At 45.2% G+C, this 8,256-nt stretch overlaps 1 protein-coding gene across 2 annotated transcripts in view; it reads right to left on the reverse strand.

The window, feature by feature from the left end:
- ATP13A3 (ATPase 13A3) overlaps positions 1-7,779 on the reverse strand; it is a 72,744-nt gene extending 64,965 nt beyond the window's left edge. For both annotated transcript variants that reach the window (XM_072142640.1, XM_072142639.1), the window contains exon 1: positions 7,496-7,779. The gene's annotated coding sequence lies outside the window, so the exon portion shown is untranslated. The remainder of the gene's footprint in view (positions 1-7,495) is intronic.
- Between the last annotated feature and the right edge of the window lie 477 nt (positions 7,780-8,256).

Raw genomic sequence — 8,256 nt, forward strand, 5'->3', positions numbered from 1 at the left:
ATAATCACTAGTTCTTCTCTTTTCTCCTGCTGGGGACAACATATAAGAAGGAAGTTCATAAACTACTAAGGCCACCATGGAAAAATTAGCAGAAGTGGAATCTGCTTAGAAGACAAAATGCTGCTAACCCACACCTCACACCAGAGCCTAAAGTAGTAAGAGTCAGGACAATGGGGTAGTACAAATACAGCACTGATGTCATATTACAGCCATAATCATACTAGCAGACGACTGGCAGCTCCATAGCCCAAGAGGTCATAGAGACCTGGTGCTTCAACTAAAAGTTACTCATTACCAATCCTTAGTGTGTGGATATGTGACACAATGTACACAGCAATTCATCAGAACATTTCTAAAGCTGGAAATAGGTCAATTGTGACATCTGAAAAGCAGGAGACCGAATGGCGGATGCCACATAAACATACATGAAGCACACGCTGCAGGGAGCAGGGGAACAGCCACAGATTATAAAACTAGAGATTATGTCACAGACTGAGACAGGTCAATGGTCACCTGATAACTTTATAGCCTGCAACGTCACAAATATTTCTCCATACATAGACAGAGCCCTTCTACTCTGATAGAGAAGGTGCCAGATGTCAATGGTTTTATAGTGCTGTGGGGGGTCCTGCTATTGGCAGGTAAGGGGGGGGACACAGGATTGTATTTTGTGCTGCCAGCACCGGTTCAGGTGCTGTAACCTTCTTGCAGTATAGTCAGTTGCTAAGCAACAACCCCAAAATACTTGCACTAACATCTAGCAGGAGCATGAAGTCTTTTTACACACATGTTTAGTCTAATACAGCAAGTTCATACATAGTTATTGCCCAAATCCCCCCTCAAACTGGGGGCGAGTATAAGCTAGTAATCTTCATTCAATGGCTGAAAAGTGGCCACCAGCCAAGGCTCCCGAGGTGCCTGCAGTAAAATACTTTATGTACGGCGCTGCATACATGTCCTCTCACTGAAGCAAAAGGTCTTCATGGGATCTCCATCGCACAACACAGACTTGGTAATTGTGCCGTCCACATCCGTTTTTTCTCTACCTCCTTATAATAAACGTGAAATACTTGTTATTGTTTCCTACCAGGTTTGATATGTTACTTCTCTACTTGGAAATATGCGATCACATATTTTATATACGGTATATGGGCAATGTTTTGATGTGATTAATATTAGATGCCTTCTTTCTGCCCTTACCAGAATGTGAAAATAAAAATTGAAAATGAAGAGTTGATTTAAAAAAAAAAAAAAAAAAAAATTAGTTTTGATTTCCATGTAGAAATCAGGGTAAAATCCTGGGGTATCAGATACAATATACCATGGCTTCAACTCTGGGGGGCGGTCAGTCATAAAATCCAACACAATTTGTCAATGGGATCTGTTTTCAATTAGATCTGTCACCTACATAATGCATCCCAGTGCAGACAGAGCCAAAGAGAGTTATTATACAGTAATGAGGTGAATGTGCGTTACACTCTTCCCTAATTACATCGCAGTGTAATTAAGACACTAAACTGAAGCCTGTGAATAAGAGATCATCTGATCAATCACTTGTTCTCGCAGACATTGCAGTCTATAATAACACACATGCATGACGCCTGCCAGGGTTATAGCGCCCTCAGTAGTACAAGGAGGTGAAGAGGTCAGTATAGGGGTGATGGCAGACACACATACACTACATTACATTATAGTCCTGCTGTAATAAATCCTTTCACTCCCTCTAGTGGTTAACTAAATGACATTAGGCAGATTATGGATTATCAGAAATCCCATTCCAGGGCTGAGGAATTTGCTCATTTGTAAAAGCCAAGCAATAGCCGGACAGCACAATAATAAGTGATCAGAGACCTCCAGGATGGGAAGGAGCAGGGGCGCTGATGCATCACACTGATAGAATACACTAAGATATCACATTGTAGTACACAAGCCTGTATTCTGTGTGTCACTATGCCTTCTGACAGGATTTACATTTGAGAAACAGCAAATTAAGCCATTTCTTAAGGAATGAGGTCAAAGCTGCTGCTGTGGTTCATGCACGTGGTCATCTAATAGTTCTGCCCAGCAATATCCTAAGGCCACGTTCACACGTGGAATTTACATTGTATTATGAAGCCCTTTAAAAAAGCCGAGGAGAGGGGATTTGCCGAATTACATTCGGGTTACAATTTGGGTTCCAAACCGTATTCACAAATGGCCATAAAGCGACCTAGCATGTAGCAGATTATTGGCTGCTCTACCACAATATACACTCACCGGCCACTTTATTAGGTACACCTGTCCAACTGCTCATTAACACCTAATTTCTAATCAGCCAACCACATGGCGGCAACTCAGTGCATTTAGGCATGTAGACATGGTCAAGACAATCTCCTGCAGTTCAAACCGAGCATCAGTATGGGGAAGAAAGGTGATTTGAGTGCCTTTGAACGTGGCATGGTTGTTGGTGCCAGAAGGGCTGGTCTGAGTATTTCAGAAACTGCTGATCTACTGGGATTTTCACGCACAACCATCTCTAGGGTTTACAGAGAATGGTCCGAAAAAGAAAAAATATCCAGTGAGCGGCAGTTCTGTGGGCGGAAATGCCTTGCTGATGCCAGAGGTCAGAGGAGAATGGGCAGACTGGTTCGAGCTGATAGAAAGGCAACAGTGACTCAAAACGCCACCCGTTACAACCAAGGTAGGCAGAAGAGCATCTCTGAACGCACAGTACGTTAAACTTTGAGGCAGATGGGCTACAGCAGCAGAAGACCACACCGGGTGCCACTCCTTTCAGCTAAGAACAGGAAACTGAGGCTACAATTTGCACAAGCTCATCAAAATTGGACAGTAGAAGTTTGGAAAAACGTTGCCTGGTCTGATGAGTCTCGATTTCTGCTGCGACATTCGGATGGTAGGGTCAGAATTTGGCGTCAACAACATGAAAGCATGGATCCATCTTGCCTTGTATCAACGGTTCAGGCTGCTGGTGGTGGTGTCCTGGTGTGGGGAATATTTTCTTGGCACTCTTTGGGCCTCTTGGTACCAATTGAGCATCGTTGCAATGCCACAGCCTACCTGAGTATTGTTGCTGACCATGCCCATCCCTTTATGACCACAGTGTACCCAACATCTGATGGCTACTTTCAGCAGGATAATGCGCCATGTCATAAAGCTGGAATTATCTCAGACTGGTTTCTTGAACATGACAATGAGTTCACTGTACTCAAATGGCCTCCACAGTCACCAGATCTCAATCCAATAGAGCATCTTTGGGATGTGGTGGAACGGGAGATTTGCATCATGGATGAGCAGCCGACAAATCTGCGGCAACTGTGTGATGCCATCATGTCAATATGGACCAAAATCTCTGAGGAATGCTTCCAGCACCTTGTTGAATCTATGCCACGAAAAATTGAGGCAGTTCTGAAGGCAAAAGGGGGTCCAACCCATTACTAGCATGGTGTACCTAATAAAGTGGCCAGTGAGTGTATATACCCATCGCTCTGACATCTCATCAAGATCTCCTTCCAGCAATGTATACAGTCAAAACGCTCTTCAATGTTCAGGGAACTTCCATCATTTTTTCAACAGGTTCCCACAGAAGTCTTCTTACTATGTCCCATTCAGTTTTTATTATAAAAATACATAGCTCATATCTTTATTAAATGAATTTAAAAAAAAAAAGAAAAAGGATTTGGCACCTTGTCAGGAGACTCACCGGATCACAAGCGGCGAGGTGAAAAAGGGAGCTAAAGAATATGTTGGGGGAAATAAACAGTGGGTAAGGGGGTGACATTAAACTTCACCCACGCTAGCCCTACGAAGCCTGTCTCCACAAAGAGGATCCGGCCTCTTAGTAGATAAAGGTGCAAACTCTACAGAAGTGTAGACCAATGCTTCTGTATTAAATCCCAAGTGTACATGGCTAAGACTAGCTTTAAATTGCCTTACACATAAAGCACAAGTCAGCCTTTTCATCAGCTACAACTCACTGTCAAAGCCCCCATAACACATGTGCATTTCATGGGCCACAAAACAGAGGATCAGCGCCCCATTGTTTACAGCCTGGTTGTCATCAGTGTGTCAGGTCCACTCACCGTAATAAATACCGCCCAAGCTGCATTGCATGCATACCTGCCAGGGGGATCATTCCTCGCAATTACCGGAGTAAGCCATGTAAATAGCGCAAGAAAGACAATGTCGCCAGCTTTTACTCCCCCATCAACTACAATGGGATACATTGGGCTTCCAAAACTTTTTCTCCAGAAATTTGTAACAAACGTGTAAAGGGGGTCCCTGTGGATCACCAGCGCAGGTATGAACATGCACAGAAAGAAGGCCTAATAATTCAGATACTCCAATAGAAGCCCAATGGACCTGATTGTAACTAGTGGGGTTAGGTCATGTTGCCCGTCTTCTGAAGACTACAAACCCACGTCCGTTCCTGACTCCCAGTGTGCACCTGTAAATATAATACCTATCCCATTCCAAGGTGATCCAGACCAGTGTGGTTACTGCAACATACTGATCAATATTGCAGACAGAGCCTAATAGTACCACAACAAGGCGATAACTGGAGTTGTCCCAAACTGTAACACAACCATCTCTGGTGAGCATCTCTCCACCTTTTCTCAACACCAATTATTGTTTGTTCCAGAAAATACTTCTCTATGAACGCCTAGTCTCCTCAAACTTGTAGATGAGGTCCCTGTGGATGACCATGGCCTGAAAGCAGGACTTTATAATCCACTTGTTCTAATAGAAGCTCAATGGCCCTGCTTGTAGTTAATGGGGTTAGGTCATGTCGGTCGTCTTCTGAAGATTCTGAGAAACTCATTGAGATAAAACTGACAGAACAGATTCAAGGATTTCAATAGTGCTCACATACAAAGGGAACAAAAAGTCACAACATATTTGTACAAGTTGGGAAACAAACAAGGGAAGGACAACAAAACTATTAGGTTTAATTTTGAGCAGGTCATGGGAGCTCCTTTTATTTATGGCAATGATATTAAACAACACTTCAGGGATGAGGCTAATGAAGATTTTTTTTTTTGGCCACACATCCTCATGTATGCTGGTTGTAATAGTCATTCACCTTTTATATTAGGTCCTGAATACACAGAGATTTGCTCGATTTCCAGAACTGAGCAATGGAAGCGGTGGCTCAGAATAAGATATGGCATACAATAACCTGTGATGTCAGATGTAGGTTGTGCTAAAGCTATGCCAAGTCTAAAAAGTCTGTATATACTCCTAAAATGGAAGCCCCCCGACACAATTGTGTACTAAGCCTAACTGTATGAGAGGAGGGGAAACAAAAATCTTCTTTCAAAATTACTCCAAGATGAATGGGAAGCTAAAACAAAAGTAAAACAGTCACCAAACTGCCTGTAAATGGACCCTTACACATCAAAAGAAAAAAATACTACCTTATCTTCCACAAAAACAGCTCCTGATATGACAAGAGATAGTGTGTGGGGAGGGAGAAAGGCTGATAAGAGCCATTCCGCAGATAATCTCACTCATTTACTTTACTGCACCTCCATTTGTCTCAGGTAATAAATCCCTGGTCAAAGGGGAGGTTCACAGTGCCAACATACGGCTCCACCTCGTATCCTTCAGTAAACGTTGGGTAAGGGTTCACACTAATGAGTTCACACTTTTTTGTAGTCCATACACTTTTACATGTCCTTTTGATAGGTCAAATAATGTAACCTTGTTGAGATTGTGATACCTTTTAATGGCTAATATAAGACGTTACAACCAAGCTGTCAGGACTGCTGTGGTCCCTTCATCAGGCATGGTATGGTATGGTGTACATATGGCACAGTGGGATATAGCGCCCAGAGCCTCCTCCCCCACCCCTCGGTGGGAGGGGTGGAAGAAGTGAACATTGGCTGTGGCCAGTGATTGGTTGCTGCTGATGTTCGGGGTTTCCTTTTGGACAGTGATATCACTGCTGCATCGCCCCCTCCCCCCGCCACAGACTTCAGTGTCCTTCGCTTAGTGAACACATCACTCAGCAGGATGGAAATACGTAGATTGCCACATCTTTCCATCCTGCTTTTTGTACATCACATGACGTATACTGGGCAGACGGTGGCAAAAACTATGTCTCCATCTGCCAGTATATGTCTATGGATATGCTGAATGTATCTGTCCAGAGCTTTCCCAGTATATACATAGAACGTGGTGTGTGTGAACCTACACTAATGTCAATTTAAAGGGGTTTTTCCATGATTGATATTTACCCCCTATCATGATAACAGGGGCCCGGACTGCCAAGGCTATAGCACAATACTGTCTGTCTCCTGCTGGAAGGTGTCCAGCGAAATCCTGAGGTCAGCCGGGTAAGCAGTTATAGAGGGCGACTATAAGGTGGATGCCTAAAGGGGTTCTGCAGCTTTAAAATGCTAAATCCAAATGGAGGGGGAGGGGGCTGTAAAAACGAAACAAAAATATCTTGCGCTTACCTTCTTCATTGCTCCCATTGTCCTGTGCCATGCGCCCCAGGAGAGCAGAAGTAGTGGAAAATAAACAAACAGGGGCACAGCACTGATGGGTGACAACGTGGGACAAAGGGAAGCGACAGAGACAGTAAATATAAGTTTTGTCGTTTTTTTTCTTTTTTTTACAGCCCCCCTCCAGCCGGATATATGTTTGTTTTTTTTTTTTAAATGAAGACGTGCCAAAAGACCTATTCTTTTCCATCGACAAGAACCACTTACCTCGAGTATATAAGGTACTTATATCCCATATAAGGGAATTGAAGTTCTATTTGAGGCCCCTCAGGTACACATATTCCCCGTCTTGTGGCACAATTACTTTAAACGGGGTGATAACAAGTGTGTAATGACCATTGTGTATATTATACAATGTCCTGCCGATACCCATGAAGCTGCAGCGTTCCCCACGCACGGCAATCACCTGCCGAGACTGTACGTCTTGTCACTCAAGAACAGAGGTCACACATTAAGTTCATTTGCTTAGGTTCAATAAATAGCAGATTGTCTCATTTTATCCACTTAAGAATTAACGTCAGCAGTTTTGGGTAGGAGCCCTGCAGATCTGTGGAGCCTCTGTGTAGAATAGCTGGACTCATAGTCTGGAGTGGGAGATCACTTGACAGAACATTGCCTCTGCCTCTCTCCCCCTCATGTGCTCAGTACAGAGATCTCACTCCAGTGCTCCATGTCCAGCTACAATCCTGGAATATAAATGCATTTTCACAGTCCTGCTGCTACTAACATGTACACATTGGTATGATTACACGGGATGATACTGTATAGAGCTTTGTATTGTCAGGAGTAGTGACAGCAGGGAGCGGGTCCATGCTGGAGGTTTAGCCTTTGGTCTGTGCTGGCGCTGTGCCCACCTCATCGCCCGGGTGCTGGGCACACACCACGTGCGGACACATCACTGACAGCCCCGACACGGAGGGCGGAAGGCACATGTCACACACAGGAGCGCTACGTGTACACACAACCTGTCACCTGACAGCCGCACTTACCCGGTGTTCAGGCCCCCGGTGCGGGCGGTCAGGCCCGGGAATCCACGCTCTCCGGTAGCTCTGCTCCCCGCCCGCTGAATCCGGCGGCCGTCTCGGTTTATCACCTGAGGCCCATGATAGGTGCGAGGGCCGGAGCCTGGGAGCGACAGCGAGTGACAGCAGCGGAGGACACCTAGACCGGCGGGAGAAGAGCGGCGGCGGCGAGGACTGGAGAAGGAGGAGACACCATAGAGAGGACGTAGGGAGGAGTAACGCGCTGACAACACGGGAGGGAGGGGGCGAGGTGCGGGACACGGAGGTGATGCGCTGCCGTAACCTGCGGGTACACACTACTACAGCATGGACACACCAATGAGATCCCGGCTATCACTGGAATATTGCGGGGTAATACATGAAAGAGGACACCCGATTGGTTGTTGCGGGCCCCTGCTAGTACTAGAGAGGAGGTCCTCAGTGTGACAGCAGCAGAGGGGATGGAGGGAGCAGGACTTCCGGGTACACAGTGTGGCGGCTGCTGCTGAGGACAGAGCAGGGGATGTCAATAAGACCTTACATCAGCGGAAACTGCTTCTATCTCCATCAGCCGCCCCCTGTTCATGCTGCATATTGCTAGAGCACGATGAGTTGTTGTTTTTTTAAAATTTCTTTGTCTCACAAATGAATTTTAACTGGTGTTAAACTAGACTGATAGTGGCAGATGTGCGGCGACACTTTTGGTCGCGGTTTTTAGCACCTTTTATCAATTCCTGTGCGCACTGTCA

This window comes from Engystomops pustulosus, chromosome 3, assembly GCF_040894005.1.
Source record: "Engystomops pustulosus chromosome 3, aEngPut4.maternal, whole genome shotgun sequence".
NCBI classification, from domain to species: Eukaryota; Metazoa; Chordata; class Amphibia; order Anura; family Leptodactylidae; genus Engystomops; species Engystomops pustulosus.